The 26,993-nt window shown below is 45.1% G+C and overlaps 1 long non-coding RNA gene across 1 annotated transcript; it reads right to left on the reverse strand.

Annotated features, from left to right (window-relative positions):
• Positions 1 to 5,753: 5,753 nt before the first annotated feature.
• Positions 5,754 to 19,681, reverse strand: LOC120977981. The gene is made up of 3 exons (XR_005774022.1): positions 19,602 to 19,681; positions 18,760 to 18,938; positions 5,754 to 6,112 (listed from the first exon to the last, which is right to left on the reverse strand). It is a non-coding gene; the product is annotated as an uncharacterized LOC120977981 (long non-coding RNA).
• Between the last annotated feature and the right edge of the window lie 7,312 nt (positions 19,682 to 26,993).

A 26,993-nucleotide genomic window follows, 5' to 3' on the forward strand; every position in this document is an offset into this window, starting at 1 on the left:
GTTTGATTAAACCTCTCTATCAGGCCATCCGTTTGCGGATGATACACGGACGTCCGTAGCTGTTTCATGTGGAGCAATTTACAGAGTTCCCTCATGATTTTGGACATAAATGGGGTCCCTTGGTCAGTCAGAACCTCCTTAGGCAGACCCACTCGAGAAAACATCTCCATTAACTCCTTAGCTATGAGTTTGGCTGATGTATGACGCAGCGGCACCGCTTCTGGGTACCGAGTGGCGTAGTCGAGGACGACTAAGATGTGTTGGTGCCCTCTAGTGGACTTCGGTTGTGGGCCTATGCGATCCATAGCGATCCGCTCGAATGGAACCTCAATAATCGGGAGAGGGACCAGGGGACTACAGAAATGTGGCTGGGGGCTGGTTATCTGACAAGTTGGGCAAGACTTGCAATACTCTTCCACCTCTCTGAACACACTGGGCTAGTAGAACCGCTGTAGAATCCGGTCCTGTGTCTTCTGCTGGCCTGGGTGTCCCCCAAGAACATGTTGGTGGGCTAACTCCAACACGAGCTTGCGATACGCCTTGGGCACCACCAGCTGTTCAATATGCTCACCCCAAAGTTGATTTACTCAGTACGGCATCTATCTCCTGTTGAACCACAAAATGGGGGAACATAGACCCGGCCTCCGGTTGTTGCGGCTGACCCTCGACTACTACCACATTTTCCCACGCTCGAGATAGAGTCGGGTCCTGGTGCTGTGCCAAAGTTATTTCCGGAGACGTTGAGGTTTGCCAACTCCAGACCCGGCGGCAAGTCCTCCACGTCTCCCACCATCACACTTAGTGGTGTTGTCTCCCCCTCTTCCAACAAAGTGGCGGTCACCCCTACCGCTGGCCCTTCGGACTCAGGTTCCCAGGGTTCTGGTCTCCCCCCTGAGCCGGGCCACTCTGCTGGGGTCACATCTGTCTATCCCAATTATTAGTTCATAGTGCAACTTTGTGGCGACGGCCACCTCATGAGTCCACATGCCGGCCACCATGGCACCAGGGCAGTAGGATAGTCCTTTAAGTCTCCATGGTTGCACACTACGCCTACTTTTCAGCCAGTATACTCGGCAGTCTGCACCAGGGCAGCTCTTACCATGGGCAACCAGGCTCCCTGAGTCCAGCAGCGCCACTGCCAGGGTATCTCCCACTTGCACCTGGCACAGGTGACTATTGTCTATTGTCTCGGGGTTACCGGATGCACACAGCCTCCTGGCATACATTGAGGGGTGGTAGCCAAAGTTAGTGTCCATGGGTTCACCCCGATGGAGACAGTCGGCCCTTATGTGTCCAGGCTCGTGACACCGCCAGCAGACCACCGGGGCTGGGTCTGCAGGGGGTACGTCCCGGGCGGGTTTGGCTGGCACCAGCCGCCGGGCCTGGGGTGGAGATTTCCGGGGTTTGACTGGCCCCCTCCCTAAAGAACCCCCCTGCAGATTTCTGGTGGCCTCATAGCGCTCCACCAGGTCGATCATCTCTAGGGCATTACCAGGAAACACCTGGCCGATCCAGTGCTGGAGAGGGTACGGCAAAGCCCTACAGAACACATCCGCCAACAGGCGGTCCAGCATAGAAGTGGGACTCAGTACGTCAGGCTGCAGCCATTTTTGCAGCCGGTGCAGCAGATGGTTTAGCCGGGTTAAATTCCCACTGATGCACTCGCTGGGCCCGGACCAATACATTCACCCCCAGTCTTGCCAGAATCTCACCTTCTACAGTCAGGTAGTCGGCCGCTTGGTCAGCTGGTAGGTCGAAAAACACCTGCTGGGGTCCAGACGCCAGGAACGGAGCGATGACATCAGCCCATTTGTCTCGGGGTAACTTCTCCCGCACGGCCACCTTTTCGAACACCGCCAGATACGTCTCAGCGTCGTCCGATTGGGTCATCTTAGGGATCGCCGCACGAACAGCTTTCCGGGCATCGTGGACGTTCTGGGACGCTCCTGCCACTTGTAATGCCATCACATGCTGTAATAGCAGCTGGTTGGTTTCCTGCTGCTGCTTGTTTGCCTCCCGCTGCTGCAAGTTAGCCTCCACGAGGGCTTTCACGACCGCCTCCATTTTGTCAGGGGATACGGGTCGTAACCTTGCCGGCTCGATAAAAGACATACGCCCGGGGAAAAACTAAAACTTTCCGGCCTTCAGGCCAGCCTCACTGCGTTTTCCCGCATCCGACACCAAATGTGGGGATTGATGTGGGGATTAATCCAAATCTCATAGAGTAGCAGGGTTAGAGGCGTGTATACATGAATGATATAGTAGAGCTGTATATGTATAATGCCTGTGAGGTGCAGGGCTGTGTGTACATACATAAATGCCATAGTAGTGCTGTATGTGCACTAGACCACCCATGATGTAGCAGAGTTGGCAGTGTATCTTAGCACAGTATTGTCTGTCTTTTACCTGTCCTGATGAAGCAATGTTAATTGACTGTTTATAAGACTATATATAGCATTGCCGTCTCTCCGCTCGGACGTATTTTTTGCCAGGATTTGGCACCGCACCATGGAGACGGACCATGACATCATTAATAAAAGGCCAGCGGGTTAATGTATTCCTCTAATTCTTAATTAGTAGATCTATTTATAGGAAGACAAATGGGGAGCTCAGGAAGCCATCATCTATGGGAGGAAACATAGGCTGTCGTTAGACAAGTAACTTAGATCTTGAGAAATCTCTTAATTACAGCGCAGAAGGAAGTGCACCCTTGAGGGGGGGCATTTACGGTTCAATCATTGAGGGGGGGCCTTTAAAGGGGATGTCCATCTGCATTGCATCAATGTTTGGTCAGTACCAGGGTATTATCTAATCCCAGGAATAAAAAAAACTGCTGTTGTCTGCTGCCAAGACTATTTTATGAATCGCATAAGATAAGAGGATGACGTAGTTGATAAAGTTTGACAACAGAAACTTGATATTTCCCCTCCCCCACTCATTGCCGACTTTGAAAATAAAAAGAACCGCCTGCGATAAGGAGAAAGCCAGGGACTTCCCGAGAAATCTCTGGGCAAAGGTCACTCAGCTGTTTCCAGTAATTTTAACAACTCCTTACGCATTGACGGTATAAGAATATTCAGTGTCATTTCATACGGAATTGGGTTAATAAAGCGATAACTGGACACGGCATGCTCCTTTATTAAGGCTAGTTTCAAACCTGTGTTTATCGGATCAGGCAGGCTGTTCTGGCAGAGAACAACCTGCCGGAGTTCACCGGATTCTGCCTAGATGGATACTGCCATTCACTAGCGGATCCGACCCAGTGTTCACCGGTGAACCCAATTTACTAGAATCTGGCGGTTTGTGTCCAGCTGACGGATGGATGCCATTATAGCCAATGGGGTCTGGTGGTGAACAGCAGTATCCAGCTAGGCCGGATCCAATGAACGCAAGGTTGAAACTAGCCTTAAAGGGGTTATCCTAGTTCTAAAATATCCCCCCTAATGCCCGTGGATTATACTTACCTGCTTCCCGGCACCGGATCCCTGCGCAGCCACCGCTGCATCTCCCAGTCGCTTGGATCACAACATTGCGGCCTGCTATTGGGTGCTCCGCCATCGACTGGGAGATGCAGCGGCGGCCGTGCAGGGATCCGGAGCGACGTGGGTGCTGGGGAGCAGGTAAGTATAATTCATACCAGGGTCCTGGGCATTAGGTGGGATCTTTTAGAATTTGGATAGCCCTTTAAAGGGATTGTCTCACTTCAGTAAATAGCATTTATCATGTAGAAAAAGTTAATACTTACTAATGTATTGTGGTTGCCTCCTTTGCTGACTGGATTCATTTTTGCATCACATTATACGCTGCTTGTTGTCATGGTTACACACTATAGGGAAAAGTGTCAGTCTCTCCGGTAGGTAGGACCATGGGAGTGCGCATAGGACAGAATTTTTTCCGACAGTGTGCAAGCACGGCCACCGCTGCTGGATTGCAGGGTGGTTGTAACCATGGAAACAAGCTGTGTATAATGTGATTGAAAAATGAATCCAGCCAGTGAAGGAAGCAATACATTAGTAAGTGCCCTGTATTAACTTTCTCTATATGCCATTTGCTGATGTTAGACAAGCCCTTTAAGCACTCAATGACATACATTGGAAATGCGTTTTTTTCCACAGGGACTCAAAGCGCAGGGATAGATATGTGGTTGGGGCGACTCCTTGGGAAGTTAGTGTCTGCCATATAGGTGCTCAACCCCAATACACTGTGCACACTAGGGTCAATTTCGTAGGAAGTCAATCTGCCTATTTAAATATTTTTGGAGTATGGGAGGAAATCGGAGAAAACCAGCGCTAACACTAGGAGAACATACAAACTCCATGCAATTCAGCATTTTCTTTTGCCTGTGGTATAGGCTTTTATTAAAAATAATATATAGGCTGTTGTGTATGCCTGCTTCAGTGTATTTATGAGTTCTCTGCCATCTTGGTTCCTTCTTCCCTTCTCATACGGTTCCCTTAATTTCACATGATGCCTCTGGCTTTGCAGAGACTGAGTGGTGGAGTCTCACTCATCACATTGCACTTGCTCTGCTCTGAGGGCAGCAAGTGATAGATGAGTGACATAGATCTTCTCCCTAACTCAGACTGCAGAGTCTATGTGATCCGCTTCAGCCTGTCTTCCCTACCTCACGCTTGTGATAGGATTTTCCCTGTCTTACAAGCAGGAGGCAGGGGACAGCAGTATGAAGCTGGATCTCAAAGGATACACTGGAGATTCTGCACACAGCCCTCACAGATAGTATATAGACACTAATTCTAAGTTCTGGTTGGCACTTTGGTAAGTAGGTGCTAAGTGTTAGGAATTAATCCACATTTAGACTGAACCATGAATTTTACAAATCGACACTAGTGTTTTCGACTATCCCTGGTGCCAGTGGTCCCTCCATGACGCATATGTTCCTATTGGCCGTGACCATGGTCGGAGATGGACCAAAACACTAGTGTTTGCCTTATGCATACTGCTGGAATAACTAATAAAGCAAAGATACACTAATTCATCAATTCGTGAATGCCGTGGTTCATTCTATATAGTATAGACACTAAATTTGAATGCTTGCTGCATTAGAAGGCCAATGCATGGGTATAGCTGGGGAGTAGGCAGAGGTATAACCTGAAGCTTTTGGGTCCTAATGCAACATTTGTAACATGGTTCCCACATACTAATACTGGTGTCTTCTTATTTTGCAGAGGGGCTTTTGAGGCCTCCGGGTTGAATGAGGCACCCCCTGTAGCTATGCCATTGTTGGGGTTACATGTGTCTGAGGTGGTGGGTGCTGGTGGGGGGGTCACACCAGCATACCACATCTCCTTGGCCAGGGTACTTGAATACAGGACCAGGAAAGTAAATTGAATATCTGCACAGGGTGAAAGAAGGCCTAGCTATGACTTTTGGCTAAGTTTCAGATATTTGGACCTCTGTACCTTGAACGGCATGGAATGCAATCTTGTAAAACTGGAATTATGTTCCAAGGCTGATATGACGTCAGTCAATTCCATAGCAAATGGGAAAAGGTCCAGATGTTTGAATCTTCATGTCATGGCTTGAAGTACTTTATTGATACACAAAGTGTTCCAGGTTCTCTAGATACCTAGATATTCAGTATTATAGAGAACGTTATGGTTATTGTCAATACCAACATCATAAGGCGTCCCGACAGAGAAATCACGTGAAAGGACGTCTTTCAGACACTCATGGCACCAAGGTAATGCGCCAGAAAATGTGACCTCCTCAGAACATCAGTAGTGACCATAATCTCCTCCTTTATTTTCTGAAATAACATGGAGACATTAGGAGATATGATTGGTGAAGGTTAAAGAGCTGGAACTTAAATGCCAAAATGATTGACCAAAACACTCAAGTTCCTCAAAATGATCCTTGTGGTGGAGCATTGTGGAAATCAATCAATGAAGAATAAACTCATTATCATAATTACTTTGACTGCTGAGTACATATCGTTTTTTGACCCAATTTCTCAGTTGGGGTGATGTAGAAAAGTTGTGATAATTGCTATAATATTATACACATTAGAAATCTCTAGATGATGACCAGAGTCCAACCGTCCTACCAGGGCACCAGCGGCTCCTTTGGTGGGCATCCAAGTTCTGAAATAAAACTGCAACAACAAGAAGGAGAAGCCGTAAGGTTACACAGATCTAGGAAGTAGCAGGTGTCACTAAGATTTGCAGATGATCCACATTTTCAAACAGCTAGCTCCAATCTGTGGCATGTGGGAGCAGCATAAAAGCCAGATTGAAAGCAAAGTATTTAGCCACATAAAACTTTAAAAATTGAATCAAGTCGTTTGTGATGATTGTGCAATGCCTCCTGTTCGTGTCGATGTGACAGTTATCGCTACTTGTCACAAACAAAGAGCAACAGAATACATGAACCGAGAGACATTGGTTTATCACCCCTGCAGATTGTTATGCACCTAGGCTGAGATGTCAGCACTGTTCAACGTTGTGTGTCCTGGTGGTTGGGAGGACAATGACGAACTGGTTTGACAGCAAGAGGTGCACAGAGGTGAACCTCTACACAGCCAGATCGTCTAATTAAAAGATTGGCGCGTAGTAATCCATTCTGTACTGCAAGTGAAATTGGATTTTACATCCCAAGCCTAGGGCAGCAAACAGTGTCTACACAAACCATCAGAAGGCATCTGCATGACATTGGACTACAAGCCAGACATCCAGCTACATGTGTTCCATTGACCTCACTCCACCGCTCTCAAAGGCTATCATGTTAACAGCACAGCGAAACGGCAATGGAGGCTGGAATGGAGGTCTATCTGGTTCAGCGATGAGCCTCAGATGCAATGATAGCTAGAGATTGGTCTGAAGACCACGCGGTCAATACCATTAAGAGCCCTTCACAAGGGACCGTCACACCTGTCCTACTCCTGGGATTAAGGTGTGGGGTGGCCTTATGTACTTTAGCTAGAACACTCTAGTCTTAATTTCAGGCACACTAACTGCTTGGCATTACATTGATTTGGTTGTTGAACCAGTGGTACAGCCATTTCTCCAAAGTGTCCCAAGAGCCATTTTTTAACAGGACAATGCCAGGCCGCAAGTTTCTCGTGATACTGTGAGCAGCCTGTGTGGCCTAAATATGCTACCATGGCCTGCAGCATCTCTTAGACGTCATTGGTCGGCAATTGCAAAGGGAGCTTCCAGCAGCGGATCTTGATGATTTGTGTGCCCAAGTGCATTCAGTGTGGCAGAACATTCCTCACACAACCATTAATAACCTCAGTGATAGCATGCCAAGGGGTGTAAGTACATGTATTTTTGCGCATTGGCACTCATACTTGATACTGAATAAATTGAGATGCTTTGAATATTTTATTTCCATTTTGTTATCATTTGCATATCATTAACATGTCTAGTGATCCTCTGATCCTTCCATAATTTCACAACTTTCGCAATTTCAATGTTGAAGTGTAACAATGGACCCCCAATACAACTGGCTAACATCGTTTCAGACAATCCCACCTGAAGATTTCAAAACCAATCACTTGTAATTTTGACACATTAACTTTTTGATGATATATTTTGTGTCTACAATGATGGACATATTCTGTACAGACAGATGGTGTACCCTCAGAATCATCTCCTCTGGTGGGCCCAAGAAACTACAGTCTAATGCTGAGGATGACCTGAGCAATTCTTCATAGACTAGGTGACAAATAGGCTGAGATCTGAGGATGGGTGCATGGTTCCCCACCATCTGTGTTAGGTGAGGTTTGTACCCATCTATGGTCAAAAAGAGCTATGAGATCATGACCATCACATTGGTCTTCTTGATCTTGTAAAAAAATAAGTGCAAGTATTCACCCATGAGATCAGCAACTCTTTCCAGAATTTGTATACCACACTCATCACGGGATCCTATGGAAGATATGCAAGGACTGGTAACAGGGTGACATACTGTGCTTGGAAAATAAAATATTATGACGCATATCCTGAACCCATCCCTAAATCTCCGGAGCGGTCGTGTGCCAGCACATCTCTGCCTGAGGGGGGTTGGGAGAACGTGTCAGTAGAGACAATGGAGATGTGTCCCCGGCTCTCTCCACCAGTCACTGACCACTGCAGGACTACATGAGGTCACTGCAAAACAGCCGCTTATCTGCCAGAGGATACGTCCTGCCAAGTGAGCTGCGAGAACATTTACTGGAATCATCTCGCTATTTTTTTTTTTGCTAAACAGAAGTGACAACAAGTTGAATTATTATTATTCCATTACCCTGCGCCGAGTTTAACACTTAAAGGGCCATTAAACGGAAAAATAAAAGTTGGCGTATAGAGAAGAGATATGAAACATCTCAGGTGCTTAGGTCACATCCGACGAATGTCTAACTGTTTGTTAGGCCTAGCAGTTCCAACAAAAACACCCAAAATCTCAGTTTAACGAGTAATAGAAATTGTATTGTGAATTTTCTGGTTTGCCCCAAACTATTCCTGGAAATGAAAGTCTATTGTTAACGACACCTTCCTTTATAGAAAATGACAACAATTTTATGAATCTTACAGCTTTTCGTGGGTAACTGCAGTAAATAGAGTGTCATGACAATCACATACTGAAAGGTGAAGGCCTCAGGAGATAATCAGGAGAAGTAAGGATAGATCAGATAAAGGCGGCATTTTATTACACACAGAAGACTTTCAACAAATCACAATAAAGGCCATCAGCCTAAGCCACCTGATAACATAACTAATCCTCATAGACCATAAAGTGATAACAGATAAAATACTGCCATATACCACCCACATAATACCCCCTATTAGTGCTTAAATGACATGCAGTGCTTAAATAATATAGCCATAATACTGCCACATAGTGTCAAATCGTACTACTCAATTCCAAAATAATACCATGATGTAGTGCTAACAGTACATAATACCGACTGTTATAGTTTACTCCAAAGGTTCCCATCCGAAAAATTATCTGCCGTTTTCAAACCAGCTCCTGGATCTGAATACTTTTGTAATTGCATATAATAAAAAATTTAGCATAGCCACTGAGTTATTCAATAAAATGTATCTGTATAGCTTTGTTACCTACTCTTTGTTTTTTTTTCTTATTTCTTTGACCTGCTCACTGAGATGGCCGCACATGCTCAGTTTCATCCTTTAGCTGCCTCCTGAGCTGTGATAGGGAGAGCTGAGACACGCCCCCTGAGCTGTGATAGGGAGAGCTGAGACACGCCCCCTGAGCTGTGATAGGGAGAGCTGAGACACGCCTCCTGAGCTGTGATAGGGTGAGCATGGACACGCCTCCTGAGCTGTAGCAGAGAGGACACTCCCCTTGGGCTGCCAGCTTGATATAAATCTAGCAGAACAATGAATGTGTAGATCTCTGGATCCATGTGAGGTACAGGGCTGGTTCTAGCTTTGTTAGAAAGAGATTGTCATGTCCTATATGATGTCTGATTTTCAGTTTTTACATTAGTCATGGAATAACCCCTTTAAGTACTCCATAAAAAAAAACAGGTCCATAGGCAACTGATTAATATACCACCCCATATAACCAGCCCAGAGAACAAAGAAGAGAATACAAGCTCAAGCCAGTTCTTCTGATCGATAAGGGTCACAGTGGCTGAATCTACGCTGATTTAATGGTTATCATCTATTACATGGATAGGGGATGACTTCACATGAGCAGAATACCCTTTTAAGAGAAAACCACATTTGTAAAGTCTGGAACTTTGGAACCATGGTTGATCTCCATAATGGAAGTGCGTACAACTCTGTCACCGCTCATTGTTTTCTCTTACTGGAAAATGGCAAGAAATAGACCATTAAAGGGGTTCTCCGGGAATTAAAAAAATGAAAATACCTAAATATTACTTCATTATTAATATATTCCCAAATACCTTACATTAGTTATAATGGCTCGTTTTGTCTAGGGAGCAGTCATTAGAAGAAATAAAATGGCCGCCGTCCTATCAGTACACACAAAACCTGTCCTAATCACACAGCAGGACGAGTTACTTCACAACACTGAGCTAAAGAGTTGCCTCATCCTCCTCTCTGCTTGTCAGGGGTTATTATTCTGAATACAGATGATAAGATCTTTAGCTGAATCTCTGTAGGAACGGAGTTCATGAGCAGAGGTGGCTAATAAGCAGCAGCACTTGTATGCAGTCTCCATTACCACAGTCTGTCCTCTCTGTACTTCACGTCTCCTGATGAGCTCCATTCCCACAAAGATTCAGCTAAATATCATATTAAACTGTAGTCAGGATCATAATCCCTGACAGGCAGAGCAGAGAGGAGGATGAGGCAGCTCTTTCTCTCAGTGTTGTGAAGTAACTTGTCCATCTGTGTGATTAGGACAGGTTTTATGTGCACTAACAGGGCGGCGGCCATTTTGTTTCTCCTAATTATTTCTCCCTAGACAAAACGAGACATTATAACTAATGAAAGGTATTTGGGAATATATTTATAATAAAGTAATTTTTTACGTATTATCATTTTCTTCATTCCTGGAGAACCCCTTTAAGATCAATGGTGCTGTGGTAAGAAGGCTGTGTTAGATTCCCTGTAACAGAAATCTGTGAGCCGTGCCAATGGGGAAGTTTAGACCCTTCAATACTGACTTCAACTAGATGTCTCACTTACTATCATCTGTGTGTATAGGACCTGAACGATATGCATAGCAGTAACGGTAAGGCAAGTTTGAGGCCAAGTCAAGTGACGGTGAGAGACAACCGTACACTGTATAAACATGGCATTTATACAGTTAGCGGTATGACAAGTCTGAACACAGTCCAGCCACTAAAACCCAATATAGGGATTATCATCAATCATACAAATGGACAAATGGAATGCTATAAGCACAGTTGACTTCACGAAAAATGTGTCCTACATCACAGTCAGGTACAGTGATCTGGGATCATGTATTACAGTATATGGCTCATACTTAGTATACCATGGATGGGGTGAAGCATTCTCAAAAAGTAAAAGAGACCTCTATCCATAATGATCTTAGATTTAGAGGTTCTCTGCTTCAGACAGGGCCTTCTTGTTCTAAAGGTCCCCATACAATAAGATGCTGCTAGGACCTTCCTAAAATTATAAGGTAATGTAATCTGTGGAGGAACCTGAAAACAAGCGTTCAATATCGCTGCAGTGGGGGAAGTAAAGCATCGAGCAGTTCCCAAAGAAAGCACTGACATGTTATGCATGAGGGGTCCTTCGGGGTGAGAGATATTCTGTAGCTGCTGTTAGATGTGGGATCCCTCATTTATCATCTCAAAATAGTCCCCCCCCCCCATCTATAGGATTGCAGTTAGGTGTCTGATCGTTGGGGAACCGACCATGTAGTCTGTATGGAACCATCAGAGATAGGCAAGCGTTATTCCATTCATTCTGAGAACTTGTTCACGTGATTGGTCGTGATCCGCGTGGTCGGACCCCACCTATTCTCTATTCTGTGGACAACACATTAAATAGGATCACCTTACAGATCAGATCAATCTCTGGCTGGGAGGCAGCTTGCTGCAGAAGGAACCTTCTCCCACTGATCTTTTTGCATCAAAGGTGTTTTCCGCTAATAATTACGGTACATTTTATCTGATGCCCGCAGCCTGCCTCCTGAAACAGAAGATTCATACTTACCTGCTCCCCGCTGCGTCCATTTACATCTGGCAGGGTGTGGGCATGGTCACATGCTCAGCTGTAGCCAATAACTGGCTTCAGCAGTGACATGCTGCTTGTGGCCACCACTGCTGAAGCCAGTTATTGGCTTCAGCAGAGCATGTGACCATGCCCATGCACCGCCAGATGTAAGTAGTCACTCCTAAAATGCTTGCCTGGAGAGGAGGTATGGAGCCAAGCTGTGGGCATTAGGAAGATATAGACATATGTTTTCCTTGCAAGACTGCAAGCAGATGTTTGCTTTGTGTGCTTTGATCCTACGGTGGAGATGGTAATGGTGGGTGATCAGCAGAAACCTCTGTTTGGCCATATACATTGTACAATGAATTATCATTCTTCCAATAGCTATCAGCTTCAGCCAGAAAAACCCATCCTGTTGGATCCTCGTTTCTCCCAGACGTAAACCCTGAGCTGAGGTTTTTCGGATCCCACGTTTAGGAGTCCTTCCCATAACACGTCCATTCTCCACGTAAAGGAGGAAGCTTGGCAGTTGGCTCCATACCTATTCTCCATGTGTTTTCAAAGGCAAGCTTTTCCTGTTGGAACAGAAAGACCATTTATTTTAACGGGGTTCATCTCTATGTCATTGACCCACTCCATCTATAACCTCCCTTGATCTCAGGGTCTAAGTTCCTCTTCCCGTGTCCTCTTACTGTGGAGGGGGATGTGACTTGACTGAGCCAAAAAAGAAAATGCAAAAAAGAAAGTCAATTCCCTTATACTGGTCTCTGGACTGGGAGAGATTTGGAACCATATGAGTTAAAGGGAATGGGCCCTTTACCAACCACTATAACCAGGATACAGGATGCATAGCCAGGGTTAATAAGATGTATATAGGGGATCCTTTTGTTCTCCCGGCAGTTTGGCTGCCACCAGAGGTGTCCGGCAGCAGCTTTCTCCTCTCTCGCCTTTAAAAGCACATACACGCTCAGCCAAATTGTGTATGCATTTGTATGGGGGAGTCAGGGGAGATAGCTATCGGCCGAATGCTCAAGTATATGAGCACCTTTACTCCTGGCAAGCATGCATGTGTAAAGGAGCATCAGGAAGAATTAGAATCGCCCAACTAAGGTGTATGAATTCTTGAATGAGGCTTAACACCCCTACATGTTAGTGTACTGTCAGCCGAACCGACCGTTTTTGGCGGGAACGGCCGATCTAACATGTATGGGAAGATGTCAGGGGAGAGGAGGATCATGTGGGTTGCATTTATCTCCCGCTGGAAACACTTTCAGGCTCGGCCAAACTGAATGTCAATGTGTTTGGAGGTTTCAGGAGACAGAGAGTTGTCGGGTGAAACAACCTAGGGTAGTTTTTTTGAGTATATTTTGCCTATTTTCGGCATACACACTAATGTTTCTCGTCACTATTGGCCGGGCAGGCTGAATTCTCCAGAAATCTGTTTCAGACAACACATGACGACATCCTCTTTGCATTGGTGATACATTAACTTAATAGGAACTAGCTTAAGTAAGCATTAGCCTGACTGGCGACACAGTACACTGGAGGGAGTAGAACTCCCATCATGCACAGGGTGAACAGGTTTATGAAAATAACTCCGTATGTGGCAATGAGATGAGATCACACATTTAATGACCCGCTGCTCTTTCCATTAACCAATGCAGGAAGTTCCAGAGAACTCATGATAGGTCTATTGTTAGGAGAACCTGCATGTGATCTGGTCATCAGGAGGAGTTCACGTGAACAACCCACTGACCGAAGCAGGAGGGCAACAAACATCAGTGCTAATCAAAGGAGGGTCTGTAAGATGACCCCTCCAGGGGACCATCAGGGTCTCTGCTAGTTTCCTTGGTCATGCCCCCATCACAATAACATCCTGCAGACACTGGGAAGTGAGCAAACAGAGCTCTGAGGACCCTCTCCAGAAGACCGTACGCCTCGGGGGGTTTAGGAAGCGGTGTCAGGCATATAATAATATAATTGAGGAGCCGTGCTATACATAGCATATAGGTCTTCTCTCCTGAGGGTCTCAGACCCAGGCATGAACAGCATATGTGGAGGGCCATGTGCCTGCGCCATACAGATCAACATAATAGGTGCTTCCAGCCACAAGGTGACCCATGCCCCATAGCAAAGACAACATTGGGACCCCCTGTTGGTACAGATTGATGCCACCAAACCCCACCATCCCAAGACAGAAGCTTTCTACTCCTCCTTCTCCTCCCGTATCTTGTTGAAGAGGTGGACACCATAACACACAGCTGTTATCCCCCTTGATTGTGATTGGGAAAAAAGGGATTCCATCTGAAGGGTCAGACAACCCATAAAGAGGGATAGGGCTAGTCTGAGCTGCGTCCCATCTTTTCATGCAACTATAAACGTGGACACTACTGTCTGATCCTGTTGATACACCATTTTGTCCCCACGTGGCCAACATATCATTTCAGCTGGGGCTACATGGTGATCTTGGCCACAAAACGCGTTGCACATCCAAAGATGGCTACATAGCAATACAGCCATTGAACTGAATGTGGTCACAACTCAAATGTTTGATTTTTTTTATTTTAATTTAATTTTTTTGCTTTTCTGGGGTCGTGGCAACTTGTGAATCAGGCCGTGTTCCCATTCAGTTCAATGGCTGCATTGCTACACAGTGATCTTTGGTCGCGCGACGTGTGTTGAAGTCAAGATTGTCATGTGTCTCATAGGTCTGATTGTGATTCCCCCTGATAACATTACACGGGTCAAAGGGGTCATCCAGGAATATAAAAACATGGTTCCTTTCTTCCAGAAACAGCGCCACACCTTACCCATGGGTTGTGTATGGTCTTGCAAATCAGCGACATTGGGCTGAAAGGGTGGAAGCTGCAATATCACACACAACCTGTGGACTGCAAAAAACAAAAAAAAGACAATACCTTTAACAATATTTCTGAGCGAGAAATGCTGCACCAAAACGTATTCTGTGCTGCCCACTGCGGTGCTGTGCCCATCGTTTTTAATGTGTGCAGCTCAATGTGGGTGGAGTTATATAATGATTGACAGCTCTGCACTTTGTCCTGGTATGTCACAGTCCAGTGCTTGCAGATCACTGCACACAACCTATAGCACAGGCCTGGGTGCTGTGTACAGAAAGCTGTCTCGCCCTATATATAAGTATTCAGTAACTATGTATATTTTACTGATTGCATAAAGAATTTAAGCAATGCAACAAGTGAGAACATAAAAAGCAGACTACTGTTAAATATATTGCCTTCAGAGATCTTGTCCTTGAATTTTTACCTGAAGCATGTCAGACAGCTTTCTGGCATAGGGTCCTGGGCGAGTACACAAACTGCACAACCCTATTCTGGATTCCTATACTATGGAGAACAACCTAGGCTTATCAACTGCATATGTGAAAAGTAGATATACACATAGGGGCATTAGAGCAAAAACCTATCTGAAGACCCCCCTCCTACGGGTCCGTTCTACCTTCCATGTCTGATATTACGGATTTGTTTTTGGAGAGCCCTGTGCAAGTTCACACCACCCATGAGGAATGGGGCCACCTAAATCTAACAGTAGCCCCAAGGAGCACCTCTGTACCACGTTTTCAGAAGCATGTGACTCAGTTGGACTGATAACATATTGGCCAAGCCTTACTCTTTCCGAGCTTGACTATGCATGGACAAAGAAAAAAATACAATGCAACAGCACTCTGCAAACCAAATAAAGTACAAAAAAAGTATTTTAATGCTAATGCTATGCTTATTAAGTAAATTTGAGATTCTTGGCAAATACATTTTGTACAAAATTATTTGGGCCCGTCTGCCACACGTCAAGGTGATCTCTGTAAGACGGGAACCTAACACTAAATTCTACCTGTTATGTGCCATGACGGCTACCATAAAATTCAGGGAGTGTAGGTTCCACATGCATGTTGGGGCCCACCTTAATTTTTGTCATTTTTGGTGCCAAAATGGCCTCCATTAAATCCAGGGAATGCAGGTACCAACATGCATGCCGGGCCCACTCCACACCACTCCTGGTGCCAGATGGCCCCAACGAATGCAATGAGAGTCCACCCTATACCCCTCCTGGTGCCAAAAGGCTTTCAGTGAGTGAGGGAGAGCAGGCTAAGCTTTATACTTACACTAATTAAATTCAGTGTATGGGGCAGACAGGCTGGTCAGGAGTGCACGACGGAAGTCAGCCACACTTCCGGTACAAACTGCAAAAATGACAAAAATTAAGGTGGGCCCAGCATGCTTGTGGACCCTACACTCCCTGAATTTTATGGTAGCCGTCATGGCATATAACAGGTAGAATTTAAGGTTAAGTTCCCGTCTTACAGAGATCGCCTTGACGTGCGGCAGACGGGCCCAAATAATTTTGTACAAAATGTATTTGCCAAGAATCTCAAATTTACTTAATAAGCATAGCATTAGAATACTTTTTTTTTTACTTTATTTGGTTTGCAGAGTGCTGTTGCATTGTATTTTTTTCTTTGTGTTATCAGCCATAGCAACGTGCACCTGAGCATTGGGATGTGCTGACTGACCCCCTTTTTTTCTTTGCAGTTTGTACCGGAGGTGTGGCTGACTCTTCAGTCATGTACTCCTGACCAGCCTGTCTGTCCCATAGGCTAATTTTAATTAGTGTGAGTATAGGCTAGGTCTACACGACGATATTTGTTGCGCGACATTTTGTCGCACCAATGTCGCACGTCAATTTTTATAATGATAGTCAATGGTGTCGCACTGCGAGATGGATTTTTCTGCGACTGTCACGTCGCAGTCGCAGCATGTTACATGTCGCTTTGCGACACCATAGACTACCATTATAAAAATTGTCGCGCAACATTGGTGCGACAAAATGTTGCGCGACAAATGTTGCAGTGTAGTTGTGCCCTATCTGTCGCGCGACACATGTCGTCGTGTAGACCTAGCCTTGAGCTTAGCCTGCTCTCCCTCACTCACTGGAAGCCTTTTGGCACCAGGAGAGGTATAGGGTGGACTCTCATTGCATTCGTTGGGGCCATCTGGCACCAGGAGAGGCGTGGAGTGGGCTCGGCATGCATGTTGGTACCTGCATTACCTGGATTTAATGGAGACCATTTTGGCACCAAAAATGACAAAAATTAAGGTGGGCCCAGCATGCATGTGGAATCTACACTCCCTGAATTTTATGGTATGGTCATGTCACATAACAGGTAGAATTTAGTGTTAGGTTCCCATCTTACAGAGATCGCCTTGACGTGTGGCAGACGGGCCCAAATAATTTTGTACAAAATGTATTTGCCAAGAATCTCAAATTTACTTAATAAGCATAGCATTAGCATTAGAATACTTTTTTGTACTTTATTTGGTTTGCAGAGTGCTGTTGCATTGTATTTTTTCTTTGTGTTTTCAGCCATAGCAACGTGCACCTGAGCATTGGGATGTGCTGACTGACCCCCTTTTTTTCTATGCATGGACAAGCATGGTCCATTACACATCTTCCACCGGGGCTCAGGGACTTCAAGTTAGGCCTCCACACTGAGCAGCTATCTACAAGAATATGCAAGGTCTGTCTATTATTTCTCTTCTACGTCCTGAGGGAAGAATACAATGGTTGTTCTGATCTTAGTCAAGCGCACTTAGAAAGCAAACATCAGGTGAACTGTGTCATAGTCACTGAACTTTCCTACTCCATCATTGTTCATGTGGGCAGGATCCAACAACAGCCTCCTGTATGACTCATGTAATGTGAAGAGTCCAAGGTCCTCTCCAGTACTTGGCCATGATTTGTTTTCTATGATAGCACCTGATAGACCTTTCCTTATGATGCAAAGCAAATATTATTTTACCCTTTGTTTCACAAACCATAACCAAGAAAGAACATAAAAGAAATGATAATATCTTTAACTCCTCAAAGCCATCTACAACAGCAGCCTGTATGCCGTATCTGTTCTGTTAAATAAGGCTTCCTTTATTTCAGGGGGTAGGGAAATATTACGTGGACCTCTTGGTACTCATATGAAGTCCACATTTATTTAGGTTATTTAGTTATTTAGGCCCCGAGCAAAGAACTTCAGTCACTACCCTAATGTCCGAATAATCAGTCACAAATTTGACTGGGGAAATGTACAATACCTTACACCAGTCCTGGTGACAAGTTCAAAATCTTATTAATTAGACAGAAGATAGATGCTGCACGCTACTGATGATGAGCGTGCAGCGATGCGTAGCCTCCGGCACTAGGACGGCCGTAGCCACTGATTAAATGCAGATAGCCACGTCTCCTCATGGGTGGAGCTACCGGACAGTCCGTCCAATCGGACGAGGGGGCATAGAGCACGCCTCTCCTCCTGTCACTCAATAGAGCGCTGGGTCCCGGGGATAAAGATCAATAATTGTAGAAGTGAGTATAATGCGGCCAAAACTTGCCATAGCGAAGGAACATCATACTAGACTAAATGACCGGATTACCAACAAAGAGGTGGTGGAGAGAATTGCTAAATATGTGCAGATGCCGCCACACGATCGCGACATGTTGCGCTGACATGCATTATGTGGCGCTGGTATGCAAGAATAAATACCTGACAAAATAACTCTAGAATGCCTGCATTTGAGTTGGCACTATATATACTGGTTAGTAATGCCGATTTAAACATGGCCATAACCGGTACATATACCCTGGCACCATGGTGACAACTTACCGATGTTAGGGGTAGATTGTATAATAAGACCATTAATTAGACAGAAGACTTACATGCAGAAGATGTTCATGCCACCCCTACATTTTTGCAGCCAACAATCCTAATTTATGGAGATATTTAGTGGTGCTGATAACAATATACATGAGGCATCTTAAGGCAGTCTGTCTATGACCTACATTCCAGTTTCTAATAATTCAAGAACTTTCCAATCTTCAAATAGAATTAGTTTAATCTTGCTGGGGGTTGTCTCCTGTGTCTCTCTGATCTCTTCTGCTGCTCTCCGAGCCTAACGGCTTTATGTGTATGGTGGAGCTGGGAGGGAGTCGAGAGAGATAGTTGTCAGCCGAACAGCTATTGAATGTGTATGACCGCCCTTAAACAGCTATCAGGTTAGTCTTCTAAACGCTGTTTGTAGAATGTCAGTCTTCAAGGCAGCTATCTGGTCATACATACCATAGAGCAGGGGTGCACAACCTGAGGTTCTGCATGTAGACAACAAAGATCATGCATCGTAGATTGGGGTCAAACAAGCACCATTTTCTCCTGTCCAGGCTGGTATGTAGTGATGTCCACCAATACCAAATAGGGGCCCCCTTTGGCTCCTTCCTGTGGTGATTACTCCTGCAGATATACTGCTAAGCACAAGACAAGAGGTCACCAAACACAGAATACCTAAGATAATATCTAGACAACATGAAAAAGAAGAGCATCTGTCTGAAAAACCCAACACTTTACATATTTTGGGAAGATGCCTATGATTTCATAAAACCTACTCTATCTGTTAAATTCTAAATGTATAAGGGCATAGTTGGACTACTCCAAGGTCTCTCTATGGTGACAGAGGTTGGATTTTAAACCCATCCTTCCTCATGAGGTTCCACATACCCTTTACAGCCACTTATCCTACCTGGGGGGGAGTCAGGGAAAATGTATTTTGGTTAAAAGATACTTCCGTCCCACTGACATCTTGTGGGTCCTTTTACATGGGCAGATTGCCACATGTGTGGCCAATCAATGATAGAGTAAGTTGATTGGCACTTGTTTAAGGACCTTTTACATGAGCAGGTTATCGCCCCAACAAATGGCCTCATAAACAATCATTCATACTTCCGAACCTCTGTGTGTCCAGTCATTAACAATATTGTCGGCAGAACATTCTGTTCCAAGGAGATGTGCCGTCGATAAGTGAGCAGATGAAAGATCCAATCATCTGACAAGCTGATCAGTGTTTGATTGTTGACCTGTGGAAAAGAGCCTTCCTCCTGACCAGATCTACAAAAAGAAGGCATACTTACTTGCTTCCCGCTGCTGGGTCCTAATTCCCAATAGTCTGGCTACTGCTGCCTCATTCAGGTCCCCCGCTGTCAACATCTACTTTGACACTGCTGCAGCCAATGACTGGCCGCAGCAGTGACCTAGCCCCCTTGAGTCACGTGAACAATTGACATGACGCAAGTTGGGCAGGTTACATTGGCTGCAGCGCTGTCAAGGTGGATGTTGACAGTGGAGGTCCTGACAAGGCCACGGGGCCCAGGCAATGAAGGAGCTGGGACCCAACAGCGGGCAGCAGATAAGTATGCTTCTCTTTGCAGGTCTGACCAGAAGGAGGGGGGGTCCTGCCCAAACCAACCCCTTGAAGGCCATCTTAAAAATGATTGGATAGACTGACTTCCATTTATTTTCCAAGTAGCACACATGGAACGGATATTACACGGCACATTTTCTATAAAGACCTAATCTATATCGCTCTGGTTTCCTTTGAACAAATGGCATCTGGCTTGGGATATGATTGTCCTGAGATTTTTTCTGCACTCTGAGGTGGGCAGGTCATCGATCGGCTGAGGATTTATTGTGTTGACAATGGACAGAAGCCAGTTTGAAGAAACTGGTTTGCTTGATGTAATACTGCAGTACAGAGAGCGCTTGGCCCAAGTCATGTGAAGGCCTCGTCATACCGGCGAGGTTGGTGCACATTTCAGCTAGGCACTTTCATCCAGCTGGGTGCAGTTAGACAATGTGCTACTAAATATACCTGCCCAGAAGGACAATTCTGGGTGGTCTGACAAAGGTACATTCAGAATACAGGAAGCCGCTAAATGCTTTCGAAAAGAGCTTTGATTACCTAGATTATTATGGAAGGGTTAAAAGGTGAGGAGAGGCGAGGGGCACATGATGGAGCGTGCCGCTGTTTGTATGAACACAAAGCAGGGTATACAGAGACGCCCTGTCTAAACAGAACCATGCTCGGTGCAGGGGGTGAAGGATACTGATGGAAAGCAAGTCACATAAATAAATCACAGTCACAGGGATTGTGCATGGTCTGGAATGGTTGTCAGAAGTAGAGAAAGTTTGCACAAGAGCTGTATACACAGAACGAGAGGTGCATTAGTATTATGCCCACACCAGGGTGCAACACACAGAACAGGTGTGTGTATGTATTAAACAGAGAGGAAAGGTTCGAACATGCTCCAATCCTCAGTTTCTCAATATCTCTAGGGGACTTTTCACCCTGATGATCCCGACCACTCGTTCCCGATCATTGACCCATGTAATGGTGCTACCAATCCACCCAGCAAAGAAGCAAATGCTCGCTTGTTGGGTCATCAGATCTTTTATGCGGCAGTAAAAATATATTGTTTGTCCCCATGTAAATAGGGATGCGCTGCTGATAAATCTCAAGATGGGGATGAATGATCGTACTACTTTTTATGATTGTTTGTTCCCATACTCACTATGATTGCATAACTCCAATTGACACTGTACTGGACATGGTGGGGGATGGATGATTCACACAGCTTCATCACATTATTATGAGATGATGTCCCCGACTTTTGGAGACAGCTGTGTAGCCAAATTTACCAAACAGGAAAATGCCAGGACTCGATGGACGTTTGTCTTTTTTTTTCCAACCGTATTAACTATGTAACTATGTAACATACAGTGTGTACCTAACAACCAGAGGTGGACTGGGAACTTAAAGTGGCCCTGGAAAAAACTAAAAGTGGCCCCATGTTGTAGGCAGGTCCAAATTGACAGGGCGTTACAACAGAAGCTGGCAGGGCCAACAATACCGCAAAACAAAATACCACAGTGCAGAACACAATACCACCCCAGCAGACCCAGATACCACAGTGCAGCACTAAATACTGCCTCAGCAGAACCAAATACCACAGTGCAGCACCAAATACTGCCGCCCGCGCCACAGTATGTAACTGTGACATTGTCCTGAGGATGGCAATAGAGTTGAAGTCAGGAGGCCAAGAGGAAGGCTTGGGTGGCCCTCTGGGCACGGGCTCACCAGAAAATTTCCCTGTAGGGTCTATGACCAGTCTGCCCATCATAATAATACCCCCATAACTCTCCCTCTGCATAGATAGCCACATTATCTGACTCTGAGTTATAATAATTTACCAAGAACATAGCTAGATACAGCACTCCCATAACAGAGTCAAAGTGACTACGTAATAGAGCCGGCCATATTGCTCCTATAATTAAACTAGCCACCGACCTCCATAACAAAGCTAGCCCCAATGCTCCTACTGTAAAGCAATGTACAACAGTCCCATCTTACCGCTAGTACATTATCAGCCACAGGTCCGTAGTGCCATATTAATGCATACATAGGACTTACCTCATCCAGACCTACCAGTGAAGTTACATGTAAACAGGCAATTGACCACCATTCACATTCAACTTCCTTTTCCTGTTTGATACAGAAGGAAGAAAACTGCTGATAGACTGCTTCTACAGGGGCCACGCCAGCTATGCAGGATTTTCCCGCTGACTATGGAAGACTGTGGGATTTTGGGGACAGACAGTACAGTTGAGCTGGCATATATAGTACGTTAGGCATATCCATAGGGTGTCATTCACCAGACTCTTCAGGTGGACCTCCATCATGTGGTATGCAACTGTATAGAATAACACAGAAAACGGTGGCATTCTATACTAAGACCACAGAAAAAAGAAAAAAAAACAACTATATTTTACAACAATGAGACCTTATAGACAACATATATCACTATATAAGCATACAGTGTCAGAAACTTCCCTCTCAGCCATATTTTGGAAAATCTCCCTGACATATACACCTTAGATGCAATGTGCACAGAGCCTTACTGGAGTATGTACGTACTGTTATTGAGGGACCTATGGTTGTTGCTGATCCTAGGGATCTTCACATCTATCAATGTTTCTGGGAATCCAGTGAATGTTGCTGTTTCCAGGGGTCCCAAGGTTCGTACTGTTTGTCCTATAGCTGTTGATGTTCCTGGGGAACCATTGGCTGTTACTGGGGGTCCAGCCGGTGACCTGTTACTGGGGATCCTGAGGCTGTTACTGTTCTTGGGGATCCAGTGGCTGTTGCTGGGAGTCATTTGGCTGTTGCTGCTCCTAGGGGTCTTGAGTATGCTACTGGGGATTCTACAGTTGTGTATGTTTCTGGGGATCCAGTGGCTGTTTCTGCTCTTAGGGGTCTTGAGGATGTTACTGGGGATCCTACAATTGTTGATGTTCTTGAGGATCCAGTGACTATTACTGGAGGTCCTGTAGCGGTTTCTGCTCCTAGGGGTCTTGAGAGTGTTACTAGGGATCCTACAATTGTTGATGTTCTTGGGGATCCAGTAGATGTTACCAGGGGTCGTTTAGCTGTTGCTGCTCCTTAGGTGTCCTGAGGTTGTTGCTGGGGGCCCTACAGCTGTTGATGTTCCTGGGGATCCAGTGGCTATTACAGGAGGTCTTGTGGTTGTTGCTGCTCTTAGGAGTCCCGAGTCTGTTACTGGGGGTCCTACAGTTGTGGATGTTTATGGGGATCCTGTGGCTGTTACTGGGGTTCTTGTGGCTGTTTCTGCTCCTAGGGGTCTTGAGGATGTTACTAAGGGTCCTACAGCTGTTGATGTTCTTGGGGATCCAGTGGCTGTTACCAGGGGTTGTTTAGCTGTTGCTGCTCCTAAAGGTCCTGAGGACGTTATTGGGGGTCCTATAGTTGTTGATGTTCTTGAGGATCCAGTGACTGTTTACAGCAGACACTGTTACTTGGTGTCCTGTGGCTGTTGCGGTTATTGGGGGTTCCAGAGATGTCACAGTTATTGGGGGTCTGTGACTGTCAATGTTATGGGGGGCATGGTGTTTGCCACTGCAACATAGTTTGGCGTTCTTAACGTTTTCATAGAAAAATGAGTGTACATTTTCTAACCCTGGTCTATTATATAGTTTCCAAGTATGTCCCCTGACAAGGTAGAAGAGAGCAATGTGATTTTTTTTTTTTTAAGAAATTGTGATAAACAGTAAAATATGTGAATCTGTATCTGGCATAGAGTGGATAATGCTTACGGTCAACCTTGCAAACTGTTAACATGTTAATAGCTACATCAAAAGGCATCCTCATAACAGGAAGAATGATAGTTAGCTGTGGAAATAATAATGTGGAAAATGTTAAAAAGAAGAGGAATTCCCGTGAGATGAGGTCAGAATTTCCCACATCTGGATGATAGGTAGGTTGTCTTTCAAGTTCAGAGCCCGAGGCCAGTGATTAGGTAAAGTGCTCTCTGGGGTCAACCAATGGCGCAGAATGTGTCATTCACAAAGAACAGTCTACCGGGGTCAGCAGATTTTCCTGATCTATGGTCATTAATGGTCTTCTCGGCAGATTACATAGTTACACTTTCATTTGTGAACTTATAAATACGACATGGGGGCCCCTAAATCCCTGCTTGGTTTTCCCGGTTTTACCCTAATCCTACTAAATCTTGACCACCGTGGTCAATACCTTCACTCATATGGTCTCAATATGGTCAGGTTTCTAGTTCTTAAAGAACATTTCCACCTAAAATTATAAAAAAAAACTAGCTGGGTGGCGATTAGTATAGCTGCCAATACAGAACCCATATGGGTTGTTATACAGCTTTTCCAGACTAGTTTTGCAATAATGGATCAGGTGCTCCCATAAAACCGCAAAAAGGTGATGCCACATGTAGTCTTGAGTGGTGAATTTTTCAAGTTTTTCACATTTTTGAGGTGAGGCATTTTTGCCCATATAGTGTGGTTTATTGCCTTGTACTTTTTAAAATATTTTTTTATGCCATTGTTTTTGATAGGAAAGTATGCCACTGCCCCCCTCCCCCCTTGATGTTGCATCCTCTGTAAAACTGTATTGGGAAAATGCATTCACAAAAAATGCCAAACAAAAATGCCATTAAAAAAAAAGAAAGAAAAACGCGCAAGACAGAAAAAACTGTGAATGGCTATGGAGCAAAAACACCAGACAATGGGGGCGATTTATCAAAACTGGTTGTGACACAGTGAGGGGTTGTGTCTGGCAAGGCAGGTATTTTTCTACCAGTATGTGTGGCTGGGCTGGTTTCCAGCCAGGTGAGGTCAAATACTGGACCGGAGTTTAAGTGCCGGTCCGGGTTTTGGCAGCACCGGGCTGTCCTTAAATAGGCAGCTGGGCTCAGTTTTTGGGATCTGAGGCTTGGTGCCGTGCTGGAGGGCTGAGAGCCGCATGCTGGGGAAACAGGCCCCCTAAAGCCTGCTGAGGACTACTGGAGGCAGAACTGTTATTTGAGCTTTCCATAACTGTGTGAACTAACACCAAGACTGCAAAGTTACGTGCTGTTTTGTGCAATTGTCTCAAGTGTGAATAAACACTGACGTTTTCAGTTAAGAACTTTTATTTTGCCTCTGTACTGCGCCCGCTTACCCTATCTACCAGAGCGAAACCTGACATGGTGTAAAGGAAAACTGGCTTAGTTTAGTTGCCTATAGCAACCAGTCAGATTCCACCTTTCATTTTCCAAAGGAGATCTGGAAAATGAAAGGTAGAATCTGATTGGTTGCTATGGGCAACTAAACTAAGCCAGTTGTCCTTTGCAGCACTTTTGATAACTCTCCCCTAGTGTCTGGAGGTGGTTTTAGACTACCTAAAGGCGGCCATACACATCAGTCTAAGTTTATTAAGATGGAATACTTCAACCAAAACTGTAGTTCGATGGGTGAAATGAACACCAAAAAATTGTTTTCGCCAACCGAAGACAAACTCTGATCATCCAGAAACAAGTCGGCTATGTTTACATTTTTTGTCTGATAGTCAGTAATCGATAAATGATCTTTATGTGCAAGGATGTACTTCTCCTGGTGTCATTGAAGGTGTATGGTCAATGTGGACTATGGTCAATGGCTGCAAAACGAAAGAATCGTTCACCAGACTAAAGGGTATGGCCAACTTAAAGGGCATCTGTCAGCAGATTTGTACCTATGACACTGGCTGACCTGTTACATGTGCGCTTGGCAGCTGAAGGCATCTGTGTTGGTCCCATGTTCATATGTGCCCGCATTGCTGAGAAAAATTATGTTTTAATTTATGCAAATGAGCCTCTAGGAGCCACAGGGGCGTTGCCATTACACCTAGAGGCTCTGCTCTCTCTGCAACTGCTTCTTCCTCTGCACTTTGATTAACAGGACCAGGCAGAGAGAACATCCTAATGCCTTCCTGGTCTTGTCATCAAATTGCAGAGGATCTGGCAGTTGCACAGATAGCAGAGCCTCTAGGAGTAATGGCAACGCCCCCATTGCTCCTAGAGGCTTATTTGCATATATTAAAACATTGCATTTTTCTCAGCAATGTGGGCACATATGAACATGGGACCGACACAGATGTTAGCCAGATTCATAGGTACAAATATGTTGACAGATGCCCTTGACTCCAGGCTTCCACTAGTGATACTGCATTGTGCTATGAATACCGATGGACATACTAGTCTCTTCTGCGATTCTTGTTGTGGTTCTGATGTTTTGGTGGCAAAAACAGGTCTGGATGATGGAGGAGTGTAAAGGAACCGACCACAGAGGCTCCAAAGAGAGATGCCAACCCAAGTGTGAACATAGCTTGAAGTGATGGCCTAGTGGTGGCCTGAAGTCATGGAGATGTCCACTGTCAAGTAATGTAAAGAGATAACAGTATAAGGCTACTTTCACACTGGCGTTTCTGGGTCCGCTTGTGAGATCCGTTTAAGGGCACTCACAAGCAGCCCAAAACGGATCAGTTCAGCCCCAATGCATTCTGAATGGATAAGGATCCGTTCAGAATGCATCAATTTGGCTGCGTTTGGTCTCCGTTGCGTTTTTGAGGCAGTCACTAAAACGCAGCTTACAGCGTTTAGGTGTTCGCCTGACGATGTGGAGCCAAATGGATCCGTCCTGACTTACAATGTAAGTCAATAGGGATGGATCCGTTTTTCACTGACATAATATGGTGCAATTAAAAACGGATCTGTCACCCATTGACTTTCGATGTAAGTCAAGACGGGTCCGTTTTGACTTAGACTTCTTTTTTAATGAATAATGCAAACGGATCCGTTATGAACTGATACAAGCGTTTGCATTATCGGCGCGGATCCGTCTGTGCAGATACAAGACGGATCCGCACCGAACGCCAGTGTGAAAGTAGCCTAAGGGAACATTCACACACCATACTCATGGGTCTGCATCCGTTCCGCAATTTTGTGGAACAGATGCGGACACATTTATTTCAAAAGATGAGGACAGCGCACATAATTCCGTTCTGCGGCCCAGGAAATAAGATAGAGCATGTCCTATTTTGCGGACAAGAATCAGCATTTCTATCATAGTTCTGGTCGTGTGCGTTCTGCAAAATGCTGAATGTACACAGCCGGTATCCATTTTTTTGA

Source organism: Bufo bufo, chromosome 8, assembly GCF_905171765.1.
Source record: "Bufo bufo chromosome 8, aBufBuf1.1, whole genome shotgun sequence".
Lineage (NCBI taxonomy): Eukaryota > Metazoa > Chordata > Amphibia > Anura > Bufonidae > Bufo > Bufo bufo.